The 21654-nt window shown below is 37.5% G+C and overlaps 1 long non-coding RNA gene across 1 annotated transcript in view; it reads left to right on the top strand.

Moving 5' to 3' along the window:
* LOC111826644 overlaps positions 1-21654 on the top strand; it is a 140623-nt gene that overhangs the window by 53170 nt on the left and 65799 nt on the right. The gene's annotated exons all lie outside the window — the stretch shown is intronic.

Below are 21654 nucleotides of genomic sequence, written 5' to 3' on the forward strand. Positions count from 1 at the left end.
ATATATTCTTACTGGGAAATTGAGAGTGGCTCTGTCATGGAGAACTAGGCAATACTTTTACACCTTTCACATAATGTAATAATTTTAAATACCAAGGTCTTTTATAAAGTAGACTCACTTGCCCTTATCCAGTGATGCTTTTCACTATTCCCAAGTAAAAACATTAATGCACCAATGAGAAGCACCTAGATATGCTCTTTTCTTTATTGCTGTATCTTCCTGTTTTTCTCATCACCATCCTACTAATCCATTGAGGATTAAATATATTATTATGAAGATTTCGTTTACTAAACTCTCAAAATGTATTCTTGATACCACAAGAACGTTCTAAATTAGTATTTTTGTCTTCTGATTGTTCCATATGTCTAATCTTAATCCCATGATAGGAATTCTTTGGCAACAGGAATTAAGTATTCTGAGAATATCCACAGTACATTGCAGTATACTTTTAAAGAATATTTAAAATGTAAGTGTCCCATCCCAGTTTCAGAAAGTTTAAAGTCCAATTCAAAAGTCCCTTGTAGATATCTCTACAAATATTCAAATTACTGCACTAAAGGATAACAAATTATACATTATATGGGATGTTATAGAATCAAGGAGGGATAAATAGCTTTTTCTGGTATAAATCTGGCAGTGGTCTTAATAATGAACGAAGGAGGTGAAGAGTTCAGAAGTATTTATGGACTGATTATTCTGGTGAGAAAAATGCCTTGATCAGTTGCTTGCAGCATGCTAGGCACATGTTTGGTGGGTGAAAAAGAAAGAAAAGACATTTAAAAGTCATGAAAGAAAAGATGAAAAAAATGAGATAAGGTATGATAATTTACTAGATTCATGAAGGGCAACAATGATTGTGTTCCCTAGAGTACCATATTTTAGACGTAAAGACAAGCTGCTAGTGGCAATATATTTTCTTCAAAACTAGTTTGCCTGCTTACTAACACTTTATAATGATGTTGTCCAATTAAGGGAGTAAAGTGATACTGAGTCACGTTTGAAATCTGAACGTTGCTCAACAGGTATCTGATTTTCACCTAAATTACAAATTTGTAACTGGATCCCATCTTTCCTTTTATTGCAGTCTTGTTCTTGCCTATCTGAGTGGCATATGATAATGTGATTAATTATTCTAATTTGTCTTCAGCAAATCTTAATTTCATAGTTTCAAAATAACATATAGGTTGTCATCTTCTAACCGATACATTTCTAGTTAGTAAGCACATGTGATATAATGCATTTACTATATGATAATTCATGGAGTGAAATCAGGGCATAGCAAATTAAATCATAAATGCTCAAATAACAGGAGCAAAGACTAAAAACAGTGCCTTCTTTTAGTCTTTGAACTGACAGCATTTGAATCTTCCAATTTTGTTGTTCTTTTTCAAGATTGTTTTGTCTCTTCTTCCTTGAGTTTTCATATAAATTTTAGGATCACCTTGTCATTTTCTACAAAAAAGTTAACTGGAGTTCTGGAGGTTGCATTGATTTTATAGATCAATTTTGGAAATATTGCTATCATAACAATATTAAATCTGATACATGAAGATGGGATTTTTCACTTTTATTTGGATCTTTAATTTCTTTCACTGGTGTGTTTAAAATAATTCTTAGCAATATTATGTTGATGACATGTGGAAAATCTGAATCTCTGATACACTGCTGTGGGGAGTATCAGCATTTAAAAAAATTGATAGCAGCTAATAAAGTTGAACATTTGTATATTTTACAACCTAGCAATTCTATTCTTAGGTAAATATATACATATATGCAACATAGGAGATGTATAAGAAAGTTCAAAGTCATAGCATTATTTATAATAAACAGAAACTGGAAAAAACATTAAGCCCCATCAAAATAGGATGGATAAATACACTGTGGTATAATCATAAATGAAAAAACCATGAAACAGTGACAAAAACACACACAACTGCTTTAGTTAACAATGTGGCTAAATCTTAAAATCATAATATTGAGCAAAAGACAAAGAGATAAAAGCCTGCATGTATAAAATTTCACTTAAATGAAGAGGGAATTTTATATTTGACAGAGGAAGTAATATGTATCAATAATGAAATAATGAGATTTTCAACAAATAAATGTTGGTTAAATTTGATCGTATTATAAAATATAAAATTAGACATTTATATCACAACATACATGAAAATAAATTTTGAGTGAGGATTTAGGGCCTAAATCAGAAAAAGAAACATATACAAATTTAGAGAAAAATTAGAGAACCCCTTTATGACATTATATTAGGAAAATACTTATTAAAATGCACACACATATGTGCATATACTTATACAAAAAATATGACAATAAAGAAAGCGATAAATTTAATCACATTGAAATGAAAACCTTATCTGGAAAGCCATAGACTGTTATGAATATCAATTTTATATATTATTTAAAGAGTTTCCAGAAATCAATATGAAAAAGATTAACCAATACAATAGAATAGAAAAAAATGGCAAAAGATAAAAACCTGAAATTTATAGAAGATGGAACCTAAAACAATCACATATATATTAAAAGATGGTTAAACCCTGGTCATATGGTTGCAGGTTGCAGGCTCGATTCCCGATAGGAGGCAGCTGATAAATATTCTACTCTCTCACATCAATGTTTATATTTCTCTTTCTCCCTCTCCCTTCAAAACACAATAAAATACATACATACATATATAAATGAAAGATGGTTAATCTCACTAATAATTATAAAAATGCACATTAAAATATTTTTCACTTATAATATTGGCAAAAAATAAGACCTGAAAACATCAAGCTTTTACATGTGTGGGAAAATGAGAACTCTTACATCAAGCATGTCAAACTCAAAGGCTAACACGGGCCAAATAAATAAGGTTTAAGTTTATGTGGGCCACAAAAAAACAAAAGCTTCAATTTTCATAGAAACATAGGTTTATTTTGATAGAGACATGCTGAATACAAAGGGCTATGAGTAATCCTTAACATAAAATAATAGAACATTTTAATAAAAATATTTTTCTTGAACATTAACTTACCAGCAGTGAATAATTGAACAAATTAATAAGCTTAATGCAAATAAACCTATTTTTCTTGTTCTCCAAAAGCGAAATATTTCCTGTTGCACACACCAGCAAGTCAGTCCAAGACTAATGACGAGGCAATTGGCTGCTAAAATATTTGCTGCTAGTATTAGTGGAGAGAAATGGTGCGCCTGTGCATAAGGCACGTAAGGGAAATTAATACAACACGATTATAGTAATCAGTCATTAGCGAATGTTGTAGTTTGTTATTAATAATTATGTATAACAGGATACTGTAAAAGTTAAGTTACAAAATTTTTATTAAAACGTTTCTTACATACCGTTATATTGGCTGGGCCACAAAAATATTTGTGTGTGCCGCATGTGGCCCGCGGGCTGTGAGTTTGACATGCTTGCCATACATGGTGGTATATTGAATGTGGAAATTAATTTGGAATTACTCAACAAAGCTGTAAGATATGTATATATAGCACTTCCAATTTTTGATGTCTTATTTGACATACTCTTATATGTATGCACAAGGAGATACATACAAGCAATATGATGCCAGTGTTTGTCACACTGTAAAAGAAGATATAACCAGAGTACCTCTTCATAGGAAAATTATGTAAAAAGTGTGGTGTAGTCATACGGTGAAATACCATAGAACAGTTATATTAATAAATGAGCTACATAGATCAATGTGGGTAAATTTAAAAAAATATAACATAGCCCTAGCCGGTTTGGCTCAGTGGACAGAGAATTGGCCTGCGGACTGAAGGGTCCCGGGTTTGATTCCGGTTAAGGGCACATGCCTAGGTTGCGGGCGTGGTCCCCAGTAGGGGGCCTGCAGGAGGCAGTTGATCAATGATTCTCATGGATGTTTCTATCTCTCCCTCTCCCTTCCTCTCTGAAATCAACAACAACAACAACAAAAATAAAAAATAAAAAATATATAATGTAAAGCAAAAAAAGAAATATAATTCCATTAATAAACCTTTTTAAAATCCTACAAAACAATGAAGGTTATTTAAAAAAACATATTGCTAGAAAAAGTAATATTTGAAAATCATGAGAACACATACAAAGTTCTAGTTTTTAGGGCCTGTGTCTTGCGAGTCATTCTATTTCCTCTTTTCCTCACATCCAACCCCCTTTCTATAGGGAAATCTCTTAGCTGTCCTTCTACTAGTAAATGTATTCATTATTCAGCAACTTTTACTCCCCTCACTGGCTAAGACACTATCATCTCTTAATTATTTCAATTTCCTCCTAATTGGTCTTCCCACTTCCACCCTCACTATCTCTCAGTCTATTCCTAACATCACAATGGCCCTTTTAAAACATAAATCAGATGAGGTGCTGTTTCCGCTCAGAACCCTCCAGTTGCTCCCCATTTCTCTAAGAGGAAGTCCTAGCAATGGCTTGAAAGGCTGCATATGATTAAACTATCATCTCTCCGACTTCATTTTCTAACTGAAAGCCTGTGCGCCCTCTGCTGCAGCCCCAGTTCGCAGTTCTCAAAACGTGCAAGGTAAAATTTGGCTTTGGGTTTTTTGTTTGTTTGTTTTTTCAAGACATTTAAGTTCTTCTCTTTTAGCAAATTTCAATTATATTACACTTTGTTACCAATTATAGTATCATGTTATACATTAGATTCTCAGACCTTATTCATTTTAGAGCTAAAAGTTGGTACCTTATACCAACCTCTCCCTGTGTCCCTCACCTCTCAGCCTCTTGTAACCACTTTTCTATTGTCTGTTTCTGAATTTGATATATATTTTTAGATTGCACATATAAGTGATACTATGCAGTATTTGTCTATGTCTGGCTTATTTAGCTAGTATAATGCCCTCAAGTTCTATCTATGTTGTTGCTTCATTCATTTTCCTAACTTTGGGTTTAGTTAGTTCTTTTTTACCAAGTTCCTTGTAGGGCAAAGTTAGAGTTTTTATTTGAAAACTTTCTTTTTCTTAATATAGGTGCTTATCACTATAAACTTTGCACTTAGCCGCCAAAACCGGTTTGGCTCAGTGGATAGAGCGTCGGCCTGCGGACTGAAGGGTCCCAGGTTCGATTCCGGTCAAGGGCATGTACCTGGGTTGCAAGCACATTCCCAGTGGGAGATGTGCAGGAGGCAGCTGATCGATGTTTCTCTCCCATCGATGTTTCTAACTATCTATCTCTCTCCCTTTCTCTCTGTAAAAAATCAATAAAATATATTAAAAAAAAGAAAACTTTGCACTTAGAAATACTTGTGCTGCATTTCATACATTTTGATGTTGTATTTCTATTTCCATTTGTCTGAAGATATGTTTTTTTAATTTGGTTTGATTTCTTCTTTGACCCTTTGTTTGGGACACATCCTTAGGGCAGCACCCACAGAAGCTCAACCATCAGACAAGTGTTCAAGCTCCTTCCTGAGGAGTTATTGGCGATTTGGAGTGGGCTCAAGTGAGAAGGCGGAATGGTGTCTACTGGTTTTCTTGTTCTCTGGGGAGGATTGCAGTCAGCCCCTAGACCAGTGATGGTGAACCTTTTGAGCTCGGCGTGTCAGCATTTTGAAAAACCCTAACTTAACTCTGGTGCCGTGTCACATATAGAAATTTTTTGATATTTGCAACCATAGTAAAACAAAGACTAATATTTTTGATATTTATTTTATATATTTAAATGCCATTAAAGAAAGAAAAATCAACCAAAAAAATGAGTTCGCGTGTCACCTCTGACACGTGTGTCATAGGTTCGCCATCACTGCCCTAGACACAAGTTAGCCCCTTTTTAAGTTAGAAGCTGACCCTCTAGTGGCAGTATGCAAATAGGCCTCTTTGGGGGCGGGGGAAGAGAGATATGGGCATTTTTGCCTGCCCTTTCTGCTCTGAGTTCTGAAGGGGTAGCCACAGCAAGTCCTGGTGAGCTCCTTAAGAACTCTTTCTTTGTTTGCTATGCAGCCTTTGGGTCTCCTGGACACAAGCCCTGTTGGCTTTCAAAGCTAGGTGTTCTGGGGCCTGCCCCTCCTGTGGGAGTCTTAAAAGATGGGGATTTTGATGTGGGATGCGAACCCTTTGCTTCTGCAGGGAATGCAGCAGACAGGGAAGCTAGGAGATGGGAGTTCCCTCCTAATTGTGTGGTGCAATGCTGGGGGTGGGGGTGGGATTTATGGCGAGTATCTCAGCCTTTCTTTACCATTTTGATGTGGGTGATGTGGGTTTGTCTCATGTGTAGGAGTCACTCAGCTAGTGTCTGGATTTCATTCAGGGATAATTGCTCTGTGTGTAACTATAGATTCTGTGTGTCCATGGCAGGAGGTGAGTTCAGGAGCTTCCTGTGTTGTTATCATGAATGGGAAATTCCCCTAAGGTCTCTATTTCGCCTATTTCCTCTGCCAGGAAAGTATTATATCGAAATATCCATTAAGCTCACTTCCTTACTCTTTCAAATTTTTGCTCTTTGCTCTAATATCACCTTTTAATTCACATCCCCCTCCTAGTTCCCAGTCTTTCTTATTCTGCTCCATTGTTTCATTTTTTCACAGCCTTGCTCACTCTCTCACATAATATAAGATGTACTTATTAGTGAATTATGTTTGTTGGTTGTAATCTACTTCATCTTTCTCTTCATGAGCTGTGGAAGGTCAGTAGTCTTTGACTTTGTAGTTGTATCAGATGTATTCCAAATACCTGGAATAATTTCTAGTACACAGTAGGCATTTATTAAATATTTGTTGAATGAGTAAATGGATGAAATAATCTTATTTATTTCAAGAATATTGTTATTCTTGGGGATAAAGGAATATAAAAAGGTGAGTCCTTACCTGTAACCTAACGAGAGAGAGAGAGAGAGAGAGAGAGAGAGAGAGAGAGAGAGAACAGATACGGTGAAATGTTAGCATTTGACATATTTAGCAGATAATACATGCACATACCACTGTATAATGAATGTCTCTAAGCTTTCTTGATCTTTTGAAGACATCACAGAAAATTTCTGGCTGGAGTAGAAGGCCACAATTGAGATTAGTAGACCTTAATTTCTCTCCTTTTTGTCTAAATGCTTATTGTCTAAATGCTTATTTCTCTCTCTCTCTCTCTCTCTAAATGCTTATTTCTCTCTCTCTCTCTCTCTCTCTCTCTCTCTCTCTCTCTCTCTCGTGTGTGTGTGTGTGTGTGTGTGTGTGTGTGTGTGTGTAGTAAAAGAACATTTCTGAACCAATGTGATCAAAGCATTTCATTTTCATCCTTAATGAGGTTATACTGTCTGGGTTCTCAGGAAATCAATGGAGGCATTATAAACTTTGCTTTTCAATTTAGATTTAACCTACTCTACTTAATGATTGGCCTAAAAATTGAGATATGAGAATTTCATTATTTGAGCAAATACAGTATAAATGCCTAAATTCCTTGGAGGAGGGGAATACAGAATGGTTTTGGAATTATAAACCTCTAGTCATTTTTGTGTGTTCAGATGTATTTAGAAAAAAAATCACTTTAGAAATGGTTCATGCAACTGTGGTAATTTAGAAAGATATGTTGCAGTAGTAGAAAGAATAGCAGTCATATTTCAACACAGCTGACACCTGAAAGAATTCTGTCCCTGAATACTGACATGCATTCATTAATGAGCATTTGGTAGATACCAGGCACTATGCTGTGTGTTTTATATACATAGTTTCCAATAATCTTAAAGACAGAAAGCATTTTAAGGTTGTATATGCAGCTGTCATCTTCATTTCATAGATGAAATTCACAGAAGTTAAGTAACCTCTTTAGTTTTAAAACTAATAAGTAGCAAAACCCTGATTCAAATCCATTTTTCTTGACTCTAAAGCCCAAACTCAATGGAAGTAGATAACGTTTTTATTTTTACCCACTTTTTACTGTCTTGACAATGGACTGCAAAAAACTGTACACATTCTGTTTTGTGACTATGAAAGATTATATTTAATATTTATCTTTCCTTTTACAAAAAAATCTAAGGTGACCTATAATTTTGGAAGGGAATTTGTTCTCAATTGGTTATATAATATCTCCAGGAAAAAAAATAGGTGGTTTGAAAAATTATTAGCTCATTAATTGATTATGTTAGTGTCCTTCAGAACTTGGTTTCCTCACAGCTCAGACCAAAAAAAAAAGTTTTGAAAGAGAAGTTACTGAGATACCATTTTTAAAAATCACAGTCTGTTTTGGGTTTATTTAGTGATTGTTGGTGTCAAACACGCTGGATATTAAAAGGATACCATTTTAGATTCTCTCACTGCCTATGAGAATTCTTCTTATTATCACATGATTGGCACTTGAAAATTTTTTTGTTCTCATGATAAATAAAAGTTTGTACAACTTTAACACATGTACCATAGGATCATGTTAGATCACAGTATCACTAGAGAGGGAAAAATCCGCATTAAACCGCAATGTGTTATATACACTATGTATCCTAACTCTGATATTCTTATCTTTTAATACATGCATTCCAAAAGGAGAATTAAAAGTGATTTTTTCTTCTTCATCCTCACTGGAGGATATGTGTGGGGTTTTTAAAATTGAAATTAGAAAAGAAAGGAGAGAGATAGAAAAAGAGAGAGAGATAAACTATCGATTGGTTGTGCTCCAACTGGGGATCACACCCACAGCCTAGGTATGTGCCCTCACCTGTAATGGAATCTGCAACGTTTTGGTGTACGGATGATGCTCTAACCAACTGAGCCAACTGGTCAGGGCTTAAACATGTTTTCACATGAATGAAATTGATCTGAACCAAATGATGATCTCAGAGTCATTCCCCACCCCGAGGGAAGATTTTTTTTTTCATAGACACTCAGGAAGCCATTTTCCCCACCTACCACCAAAGCATGGGTAGAACACAGAGTCTAGACAAAGCAGGGAGTTGTTGGACTGCTAAAATAGACAGAAGCCATTTCCAGTAATAAGCAACTGACTTGTCCTGACTGGTGTGGGTCAGTTGGTTGGAGAGTTGTCCCGTGTACCAAAAGTTTGCCGGTTTTACTCCCAGCCAATGTCTCACTCTCACATTGGTGGTTTTCTCTCTCCCTTTCTCTCTCTAAAAATCAACAAAAAAATCTTAAAAAAATAAGCAACTGACATCAGACAATTTATAAATCAGAGGGAAGGCACTAACACCTTTTATCAAAGTCATTGGTAAAGATTTGACTTAAAGACAATTTAAGTCATAGTATTTGCATTGATAGATAATGTTCTATAATTTAAATTCAGACACATATACAGATGATTATAATGTTTGTGATAAAATATTGTAACTTATGCTGGCTGCTATGGTAGAAGAGAGACAGACATAAGCCAATCTGATGGAAGTGCAGGGGAACAGAAAAATCTTTCTGGAAAAAGCAATAGCACAGATAGATCTTGAGGACTGAATAGAACTGACTTAGACAAAAAAGGGATTGAATGTTTTTTAGAATCAAAGAAAATGTTGTGTGTACAGGGAGAGCATGGTGCTTTCAGAAAAATGACGTTTGTACAAAGTGGTGGAGTCCATCTCGAATGGAGGGGATTGGACATAGAGGAAGCTATTGGACAAGGGTCAGATCTGGAAGAGCACTGAGTGCTATGTTAATGTGGTTGAGTTTGTTTGTTTTTTTTCCTTAGTGTGGTCAGGGGCTATAAAAGAATTTTAAACAGGAAATGGTATAATTATACTTTTCACTTTTGAAAAAATTTTTCAAAAGCATCGAGCAGAGTGGACTGAACAAAGTATGTATAGGTTCGGGGAGAAATCTTTTGAGTATCTTGTAAAACTTTCATGGGGAGATGGTAAAAGACTGGAGATAGGAAGGAGCAGGAGAAAAATGGAGATAAGGAAGCAAGAAAAAGATACAAATGTTAAAATGGCAGGATGTTAAATTCAATTGAGGAGAGGGAAAAAAGAATCTTGGTACTGGGCAGACAGTGATGCTCACTGAAATAACTAATGTGGGAAAGACACAGGTTGTGGTTTGGGGAATGATGGATTGAACTTTAAAGGTGTTGACTTGAATTTCTGTGGCACATCAGATGAGGATGCCCAGTATGGAACCTACAGAGCTTTCTTTCATGAGAGCTACACAGAAAATACAGATTTCAGTGATGGTTCATGGGGATGAATTAGATAACTCAGAGGAGTGACAAGAAAATGCAAAGGTCCTGGCAAAAATTGGGGGATTAAAGGAGTGGGCTGGAGGAAGAAAAGGTTGGAAACATCACTAAAAATAAGACTACAGAGGGATTTTATGGCACCTAAGAGAAGGTTGTCACTGTCTCCAGAATTCACATGTAATGCGTTTTTAATTCATCAGTTTCCAACTAAAGGAACAAGAGCTGAAAGTAAATGGATTGGTCATGAGTCACCAAGTCTCTGAATATTAGAACTATATTAACATTCTGGCTACATTAGCCAGCAAGATTTTTTAGGCCCAGCTGAAGTTGCTGGGATTAAGGACATGGGGGAGAGATGAGCACAGTGTGAAAGGCTCACAAAAGCACTTTTGAAAGATGAACAACAAGAGTTGGTAATAATTTAAGGGACAAAGAAAAGGAACAGAAGGTTTGGGGCCTTGATCTCCCATTGTGTTAGCACAGCAAAGGGTATCCTGGGGGTCCAGCACACACTCTGGCTCCTTAGTAGCAAACTTTAGCCAAGAACATTCAAAATTGTTGCTTGAAAAAGAAATATGGGGAGAAATCATACTATATTACTCTAAGAAGCAAAGTTAGGGTAATATACCTGATATCCTAAACCTTTAGAGTCTTGCAAAGTTGATATATTAACTAATGTGGTTTCCAAGTCATAAACAGATAGACAGGTTTAGGATTATGTCAATAAACTAGATCAGCAGCAACGCATTATTCTAAATATCAAGGCTCAGTGAGTAATGAAGCACATTTACAAATATAGAATTGTAATTAAGAAATAAAACTAGAGATAGGACCAAATGCTAAATGTGGAAATTCTAAAGCACATTTTCATCTAGTTTCCCTAAATAAAGTGATTTATGAGCAAAGAACCAGCACCTACGCTCTAATCTGGCCATGAGTCAGCAATGACTGCCTTTTTTCCTTTAATAGGGCCATGTCCTTGGTCTAGATTCATGGGGCAAGTGACATGCCCACTCCTCTTGAAATATTAAATAGATGAACCTCAATCTTTTTTATTTCAAAACCTAGAGAGTTCCATTGTGGGAGTTCTCAGAAGGTGTCTCAGATATGTTCAGGAAAATAACTGTGTCATCAGTTTGGTGCCTCTGATATTCCACTTGCTGGCCTCATCACTATGTCTCTGCATTTGCCAGACACTTCCAGGAACCTTCTGGCTTCTGCAGAGTTCCCCAGTGTGAGGCTGCAGGGCATAGCCTGCTCTTGACCATCTCATGCTCTGGTGGTATACAAAAAGTGATCACTGGGCTGCATGGTTTTCTCCCGTGAAAGACGGAGGAATATCTCTCACTCTTGTGTGGTATATCTTGTTAGAAGTTTCTAAAGCAGTGCTCCCTGGGTACCAAGGTCCATTTGGAACATTGACTCATTTCAGGCAAGATGCTTGGTGTGAGTATGAAATAGTGAGCAAAAACAGCCATCTTAGTAGAAGAAACAGACTCTACTCAAATAAATTCCAATAATGCAGCAGTTCTCAACCTGTGGGTCACGACCCCTTTGGCGGTCGAACGACCCTTTCACAGGGGTCGCCTAAGACCATCCTGCATATCAGATATTTACATTATGATTCATAACAGTAGCAAAATTACAGCTATGAAGTAGCAACAAAAATAATTTTATGGTTGGGGTCACAACATGAGGAACTGTATTTAAAGGGCCAGAGGTTGAGAACCCCTGCAATAATGACACACACAAGTATAATTGTGGAAAGAATTCTAAAGGGAAGGAAGAGGCTACTGTGATATTTAAAGGATCAGTAAAAGCAAATGAGGTGAAGTGGGGATGGGTAGAGTGGGAATGAATGGTAGATGATGGAAGCAGAAGGAACTGTCCAAAGATTGCAGCAGCTGGAACTTAGGGCTTCTCAGGATCTGAAGAAATCTAACATGACTACAGTATAGAACAGTGGTTCCCAAACTTATTTGGCCTACCGCCCCCTTTCCAGAAAAAATATTACTCAGCGCCCCCTGGAAATTAATTTTTTTTAAAATTTTAATAGCAATTAAACAGAAAGATATATGTATTAATGTTTCTACCTTTTTCGTAAAATATAGTAAAGAAAGGTGTAAATTAGAAACATTGAAGTTTGAAATTATGAAACTATTTATTGAACTCAGAATAGAAAGGTAATACAAAAAAAGTTAAAACAAATGCACCTGTGGCCATCACAGCCCCCCTGGATCACTGCAGCACCCACCAGGGGGCGGTAGCGCCCACTTTGGGAATCACTGGTATAGAAAGTCAGGAAGAGAATGGTGCAACCTGGGGCTGAGACATCTATAAAAGCCAGAGCATGCCTTGGTAAGGGCTGATGTCTTCATTCTGAGAGTAATGTATTAAAAACTGGAGGTGAGTGGGATAAGTGTCTTTATCACAATTGTGGGCTGCAGTGGAGAGTTGATTAAAAAGAGGCAGGACTTATTTGAAGTGAAACAAGACTGTCATATTTTACACAGAACCTACATCCCGTCTTCCACTTCACAACCACATTCTCAATAGGACTGAGCAGTGAGTCTAAGGAGAGGGCTGTGCTTGGAGATAAATCTAAGAAGCAGTTATGTTATAGTCAGATTTGCTTCCCTCCTTTGATAACTGTGGATTATTTTTATTGGGCCCACCTTTTTGTGCCTGGCTTTGCAGGAAGCAGCTCATGAAAATTAACTTTGGTTAGGGCTGTCCCAACAATTTCCCAAAGATGCCCAGCCATTTCTGAGCCCCAATACATTAAATTCCAGCTGGCATCCCCACTCTCTCATCATTCAGTCTCCTTAAAATCTCCCATATGAATGTATCTGTCTCAGGGAAGATAGTTCTTCTGATTTTATTACTTAATGATTTCACCCCATAAATGGGGCCTTGTGATTCAAATAATAGAGTAGTCATTTTTCATTGAATCTACAACAGCTAATCTAATGCACTGTATATGTTTTGTGGTTTCAAATATCATATCTAGTTAAACCAACTATAAAATTTAAAGGTTGTATAGCGTAGTGATTTCAACTGATGTCAAACAGATGTGGGTACAAATTCTTGCTCAGGTACCTAAAACACTGAAATCTTGGGCAAGTTTCTTTAATCACTGATACTCAGTGTCTTTATGTGAAAAATAGTTATACAGCAGTTGTGAAAATACAATAAAATAGTATGTAAAGTGCTTAGAAAAGCACCTGTCATATCATATTCAAAAATTATGATCATTGTTTGATCATTGTTAATCAAGTTTCATGGTGACTAGCACAATATGATAAAGATGAATGACTTTCTACCAAGTCTTTTTTTGTTTTGTTATTTAGTTAAAAGCCTTTGTGCCTGTGGATATTAGTGATATCTTCCCTTAATAAGCAACACATGAGATTATTTTTTTTAACAAGGCTTCATAAAAATGGAAAACTTAAGTTTTTCATTCCAGTTCAAAAGCATATGGGAAAAACAGTTTCAGAAGCTTTAAATATTAACAAGAGGAACACGGCATAATGATACAGGGAAAAAGTGCGAGCATGAATGCTCAGAATTGCTTTTAGTGGGAAAAAGCAGCCAGGATTTGTTGAGAGCTAAAGATTTTTTTTTATAAATAGATCTGAGTTTAATTGGCAGGACTTGGCATCATTTACAGGAAAATATGTTTTATTTATTTCAGTTTAAATATATTTCCAACACTATTTTAAAATACAGTTCTGCCAAGTGATGGGGCAGCTGTTAAGTGGTTCAGAATTTAATACCCTCGTTAGCCTTTCGCCTCTAAGGCCCTTGATCTATCTCTATGTAATTAAGCTCGTGCATTAAATGAGTTTTATGGGATAAGGGAGCCCCAAGTGGAATATGGACATTTCATACTAGGAAGCCATTGTGGATAATTGGCAGCTTTAGCTTGAAAAGCGCTTGGAGTGGGGATGAATGGGTGTTGCAAGTTTACCTGGGATCAGCACCGATAAACACCGGTGATGAAATTGAACTTTCTCCTGTTTTTAATCAGGGCCAACCTGAGGCAAAGCTATCACATAGATGTAGAATGTCTTCATTGGGACTTCATCCCTATCAGGGTTTTCTCTGCCTTTCTCCTCTACTCTCAAGGGGATTGGAAATACACACATCTGTGAGATGGAATTTCTCACTGGGGCTCCCCTCTCACAATACTAAGCTACAGACTTAGCCATACTCCAGACATAACTATTACTTGCAATTCTCCGTGTCATGCAGACTCACAGTGCATGCCTTTCCTTGTGCTGTTGTCTCTGTTTAGAATGAAAGACAGTCCTATTTCTTTCATTCCCAGGGCTCCCTGGTGAACATACTATTTATCTTTCAAAACAGAAACAAGAGCACCTTCTAGGAAGACTCTCCAGGTGGGATTAGATGATCCAGGCAGAACAACCTCATCTCTGCCCCTCTTCATCCTGTACAGGCTTCCGTTGTCGGATCAGGGTATTGTCAGGGTAGAGTAGGTCACGGTACCTTGTATTGCTGATGTCGCTGGTAAGGAACATTCCTCCTCAGTCAGTCACGCAGTGACCAAGGTTGAAAGAGGCTCTGCTGGCTTATGTCGGTGCCTTATTTACAGCTGGCTGCCTTGATAGGGAAAGAGAAAATGTGGAACACTCACACCTACTTCTAAATGCCCTGGTCCAAAGTGACAAAGTCACTTCTGTTTCTGGCCTATCAGTTGGAATGGACCTAACTAGAAGATCTACAAGTTAGGACAAGTTAACTACCTCAATCTAACTACAAGGAGGCTGGGAGAGGCAGGCGTATAAATAAATGGACTAGTGGGTGGGCATTACTTCTCACATAGATTGGGATATGGTAACAAGTTAGTGCTCATGTTACATGACTGCTTTCTCCATAACCTCTATTTTATGTCCACAGGGACTGGGAATTTGTCCTCACATCATATTCCGATATTGTGCGCTCGCAATTAATTTATGTTAGAGAATTACTATGTTGGCCATAGAAAAGAGGTAGAGAAGAGAATACTTTATACATGTGAGCTCATTAAATTCTCACAGAAATGTAAGACAGTGTTGTTCTCTTCACTTTACAGATAGGACACTAGGGCTCAGATTTCCTAAAGGAATTATCAGAGAGTTGTAATTCCAGCTCAGGCTGACTCAAATAGATGCTACATTTTCAATTTTGAAATGTCTCATTATGAAAGGAGATATCTTGAAAGACTAAAACAGAAAAAAATGAATTTCTCCTGTGGAGTTCTCATGGCTTAATTTACTCTACAAATAGAGGGAAGTTTGGTGTGTGTGACAAAGAACATAAGGTGAGGCTCTGAATCATACTATCAATGTGACCCTGTCTGGGATTCCAGTGCTCTCGTAGGGTCCATAGTTAGTGTTCTGACAGTCTGACCTTTCTTTTTGGTCCATCTGATAGTGAATATAATCTCATGGGGTTTTAGAGAGGATGAGAGGAGACCTAGGTTTGTAAAGCGCCTAGGGTCATGTCTGGCACAAAGAAAACACCCCAAATTGTTGGTTCTCTGTCTCCCTGACTTTCTTCCCACCTTGGCTGAATAGACCCTTTGCTCATTCTGCAAAGCATATATAGCTATTAGACTCACATGCAGAAATACCAGAGATGACTTTTTTTTTAATTCGAATGGGAGTATTATGAAATTTTAGATCGGAAGGGACTGTAATATATAGGTGAGAAAAGAAGTTCAAGTGGGGCTTCTTCAAGGTCACAAATGTGGCAGTAGCAGGAGTGTCCCTGCTCCGAATTCAGCAGGCTTCCTCTCTCTGAGCAGTGAGCAGGTGTTCAGTGATAAATACTTGTCAGGGATTGATTGATTAAGAATATTAAATTTCTTCCATTTGGTTGTATGTGTGTGTGTTGCGGGTTGTTGGAGTCTGCATGGGAGGGGGGGAGGGGAGGAGAAATCTCACTGAAGTAGTTTCAGCCTATTTGGTTTCTATCTTTAGAAAATACTCCTCTAGCCAATGTTTTCAATAGAATAATTGCATTGTATTTATAACCAATTCCAACTCTTTTCAGCAACTGTTTCTTTCCTGTGTGAGAAGCCTGGTGAGCATTTCTATCCCATCTTGAAATGATATTTTCATTTTCAAGCCTAAACATAGTAACTAGGGTAAAGACTTGGTTTCAACTTAGCTGCTAATAGCCCAGGCTGTTAAATTTGTCATTACAATAATTCTTTTTTGCTTGAGTGCAAAGCTCTTGCAAAGATAAAACAGTCTTTTGTTAGCAACTAAAGCTATTGCTTTCAGCCATGTAATTTCCCGAAAATAAAGAGGGTACCGTAGCATATTATACCTCTTGTTACTAGATGACACAGTCACAATGTTTGCAGTGAGGTGGAGGGAAGAGTTGGCAGAAATTAGATGAGGTCTCTAACCAGGAGTCTCTTTCAAGGGGACTGATATCCTTGTAAGGAAGAGGACATGATATTATGGATATTCTATCACCCACTATTCTGTGGCAGGGAAGTAAAAGGCTTTCTTGATATTATATTCTGATTTACTCTGCCCTCTAAGTGTGAGTCCAAATTGACAATTAAATCATCTTCAAACTAATGCTTTATTCTACTTCCTTAAACTTGTGTACAATCACAAACATCAAGTGCAGTCATACATATCGCCAGAAAGTGAGATTGTTTAGGAGGCTAACTCATTTGTCCCCTTAATTTGTTCCAGGATCACATTTAAGTCATCCAGGCAAGTGATAGCTTCCTTAAACTTAAGTAGCTCTCACCTCTCATGATAAAGGGAACATCTCATGTTCAGAGTATTTCTGTGGGGGTTTGGATAACAAACCAAATGTGTGTGTGCAGAAGTTTGTAATATATGCAAAGGTGTGTCTGAGTGTCTAAGACTGCCTCAGGGTTGCAGACTATTGGAGATTATTTTCAAAATAATGTTGAGGATGGGCTTAATCTGTCTCAGTTGGGACTGTTCAGACCTATTTGATACCTTTTACACCATTCCTTCCACACCACGCTCTGTATAATCTGAAAAAGGAATCACTCTCTCATAGCTCTGCTTCTCTCCTTATCGGCCTTGAATTCTTTATTATTGTAGCTACTCTTTCTTTCACTCATGTACTCTCTAATAGATACAGAGATGGGCTGTCCAGATCCCCCTTTTTGGAAGGACGCGCTGACCAGGGTAGGGAGTGCTATCACTAGGCAGATCATGCTCTCAGCTCCTTCAGATTTGGCACCAACTGCAGAATCACCTCACCTGGAATCTCACCACTGCTTGGGCAGTTCTTATCTATTGACTGAGCAAGGCAAGTAAGTATATCAAAGGTAGCTAGGGCCCTGGTAGCAAATATCAGCATCAGAGCTCCCCACCAAGTTGACCAAATTTCTTCTTGTTTCTACATTTCAGATTAACTCCTCTCTCTGCTGAATCCTTCCTCTTCCTTTCACAAGGGCTGATTCGGAATAAGTATCTTTGACCCAAAACTTCATATGAGCATCTGCCCCTGGAGCACTTAACACTACTAACTTATGTATTCCTGTCTTTCTCTATCTTACATGCCTGATTAAGCCTCGCTCAGATAAACCCAACCATTTTTGTCTGTCCCCAAGCAGATATAGCTCTGGAGAAAAACACACAACCAGCAAGTTCACTTTAAATTCATGATCATCAGTCTCAAAGGGGCACTCAACCCTGCCAAACCGACCCTTCTCTGCATCCTTGGGGTTCTCTTTGGGGTTCTCCTTGTTTTCTATTTTTTCTCTAGGATCAAAACACAAGCACCCCTTTTTCTTCATGGTTTAGTAGGAAAGATCTAGAAGACCTCACTTCATAGTTTAGTGAGAAGGAAAAGTGCCTCCGGTAATGCTTTCATATTCCCACACCAAAGTATCCAGATCCATGCCCTCTCCTTCCCTGTGGTGTGAGGAGACCCTTCATTATCTGTACCATTTTGCTTTTGAGTTTCTTCAATCTTGCCTTCTTAAAGACTTGGTTTCTGACATGTTACTCTCTTATTCTGGCAATTGGCTGATATCATCAGCATAACAATACATGTGTTAAGGCAGACTAGCAGAGTAAGGGACAATTCATAGCAGAGAGTGTGTTTGTGCAGGAGGGGGTGGGTGAGAGATCAACCAAAAGACTTGTATGCATGCATATAAGCATAACCCATGGACACAGTCAATAGGGGGAGGCGAGGGCATGTGCTGGCGGGGGGAAGTGGGAACGAGGGGGGAGAGGTTAATGGGGGGGGCAAAGGATTCATATGTAATACTTTAAACAATAAAGAATTTAAAAGATAAGTAAATAAAATTCTAAACTCTGGAGTTAGGCTGCCTTGATTTCAGTGCTGGGTGAAGCACATTAGTTCACCTCTCTCTGTCTCCCCTCATTTATAAACTGAGGATTATAATATTGTTTACCTCATAGGGATTTTGGGAGGATTGAAAGTAAATCAGAAAATGCATTTAGAAGGGAACCTCTCACATAATAATCACAAAATAAATAGTAGCAACCAATAGGATTTATCTCCTATCTCAAATAACATGCAAATAAACAAATAAAAAAAACATTTTCACTGGTCTAGCGGCTAAATCCTACTCCATTTCTCTGTTCTCCTTCACATCAGAATGTATAGATTATTCATATCTCCACTTCCTCGTGCCCCATTCTCTTCTCGGTGCACTCTGCCTGGGCTTTGTTCCCTACCTCTTCTCTTTCCGCACTCTGCTGACTCATTTTTGAAAAGCCAGCAATCACACTGCCAAATTCAATGCCATTTTTTCAGCTGCTCTGTAGGCTTTCTCCGCACCCATTGACATAGTGACCATACCGTTCTCTTTCAAATACTGTTTTTTCTTATCACTGTGACATCACAACTCTCTGGTTTCCCAGGAGCCTTTCTGATGGCACCTTCTCTGATTCCTTTGCAATATCCTCTTCTATCCAACCTTCAACCATTGGGTTTCCCCTTGGCTTAGCACTAGGTTCTTCTACTTTGCCTCAGTTGCACTGTTTCCTAGGTGATCTAATCTGTCCTTGTGGTTTTAACCATCATTTGCTGGGTAGTTGACGTTCCAATTTAAAAACTTCCTGTTCTGGCTTGTCTACTTGGTTACAAACACACATAGCCAACCACTTACTTGGTATCTCCACTGGGAATGGCCAAAACAAACTCTTCCTTTCCCTCTCCACATAAACCGGTTTCTCCTCCTGTCTTCTCCATTTTAGCAAGTGATAACACCTAGTTATTCAAGCCCCAAACAAAAGAATCTCATTGGCTTTTTCCTTTATATCACACGTACATCTAATCTGTCAACAAATTCTGTTTTCAAAATACAACCTCAGTCCACTTTTCTGATCTCTACCACCTGTATCCAAGATATGAGCTTTCTGCTAGGATCCTGGAAGAAGCTCCCAACAGGTTTTCTGGCTTTGCACTTGCCCCATTAAAATCCATTGCCACCTAAGCAATCATAAAGATTTTATATGCAAATTAAATTAGGTCACTTCCCTTCTAAAAGGCTCCAATGAAGACTCATCCCAATAAAAATAAAATCTGTACTCCTTTTCAAAGCTTCCTTCCTGCTTACGCTCTTCTTCAACCATGTTGGCATGTGTTTCTTTTTCTTGACTATGGAATCTCATTCTCACCTCATGACTCCTGTACTTGATTTTCTCTCTGCCTAGAGGACCCACTCTCCAGATTTGCACATAGCTGGACACTTGCTCATCATTTAGTTCTCAACCATCACTTTTTAAATGTGGCTTTTCCTGACCACCTGTTGTGATGTTCCCCTGCCCATTTTCAATATGAGTCACATCATCCTCTTAATTTTACTTCTAATGTTATTTTCATCTGAGATAATCTTGTTTATTTCTTTTCTCGTTTATTAGGTTTAGAGAGGTTAAGTGATTTATGCAGGCTCACAGAGATAGTAAATGAACGCAAGTGAAATGTGTACAAAATTTCCAAAATGTAAATTCATATTATTTCTGCTGTATTCTATAGAAGTGTCTCAAAAGGATGGTGCTGAAGAAGGATTTGAAATTATGGAAGGTTCAGTAGATGGAATCTGGAAAATAACTATAATAACAATAACATCAATAGTAGCACCCAAAGATTGCTCAGTTCTGGGAATGCTGATGGCCATGACTTGGTAGCGCATCATCCAACTGAGTAGTGCTGGTTAGTGAGACAATTTTTCACATGGGTTTGCTGTGTAATTTTGCTTTACTTATTATTTATCTTTTCTAATGCATCTTACTGGATCTTTTCAAGGACATTTACAAAATGTAACCCTCAATTCAATGAATAACTAGGCACAATAGCAGGATTTTTTCACAGGGTTCAAAGCATGACAGGAGTATCCAAATTCTGCTTCCTCTGCTTAGAGTCTAATCCAAGGCAGATTACTTAGTACCTTAGAGTCTCAGTTTTCTTATTTGTAAAATACAATAATGTCTACCTCATTGTGGTGTGCTGAGGATTAAATGAGGTACCCTAGCACAGCTCGGAGAATATAGCAGGAATGAAATAAATGTCCTTTTTTCTTATTTCCTTCCTTTTACAGAGAATGCAATACAGAAAGGAAATAAGACAATTCCAAAATCATTGTAATGGTTCAGAAGAAAGGTATAAGTAATGCTATGACTCATTTTTTTGATGGATTGAGGTAGTGGACAAATAAATACATGAAACATTGGAATTAGAAAAAGAATGAACATATTATGTTATATTCACACAATGGGATAGGACTCAGCAATAAAAAGAAACAAACTATGGTTGCACCCAGTAATCACATAAAAGAATCTCAAAATGTCATTCTGAGTGGGAAAAAAACAACAACAACAGGCACAACAGAGTACATACTGTATGATTTCATTTATAAGATGTTTTATAGTAGGCAAAGCCATTGTGATAGTAGTCGTAACAATGGTCACCTCTGAGGCAGAGATTCTTGCTGGAAAGAGGCCTGAGGATATGTTCTGGTATGGTAGAAACTATCTATGCTTCAATGAGGGTGGTAGTGGTCTGGGTCAAAACTCACTAAGTTTAACTTCTATAATCCACACATTTGTCTATGTAAATCAGAACAATTTTTAAAAGTACATAAGAGATCGTCCAAAGTACTTGTATGCATGCATATAAGTGTTACCAATGGACAAAGACACTAGGGGTGAGGGCTGGGGGAGGGGCATGTGGGAGTGGCCAGAAAGAGGTCAATGGGGGGAAAATAATATAATATTATAATAGCTATGTAGGGGCCAGGGGGATACTTGAAATATCAGGGGGACCACTCTGTAAAGTATATGATTGTCTAACCACTATGTTGTACACCTGAAACTAATACAGAATAATGTTGAATGTGAACAATACTTGAAAAAAAGTACATAGGTCTATGTTTTTGTAAAGAGGAAGAAAGTAATTCTAGTTGAAAGCCTAAGGAAGTCTGTTTAAAGGATTCATGGAGCAGGAGGTGGAAGGATTGAGAGTTAAACAGAAGCATAGAGGGAATTCCAGGTA

The sequence above is a fragment of the Myotis lucifugus genome, unplaced genomic scaffold (genome assembly GCF_000147115.1).
Source record: "Myotis lucifugus unplaced genomic scaffold, Myoluc2.0 scaffold_92, whole genome shotgun sequence".
Lineage (NCBI taxonomy): Eukaryota > Metazoa > Chordata > Mammalia > Chiroptera > Vespertilionidae > Myotis > Myotis lucifugus.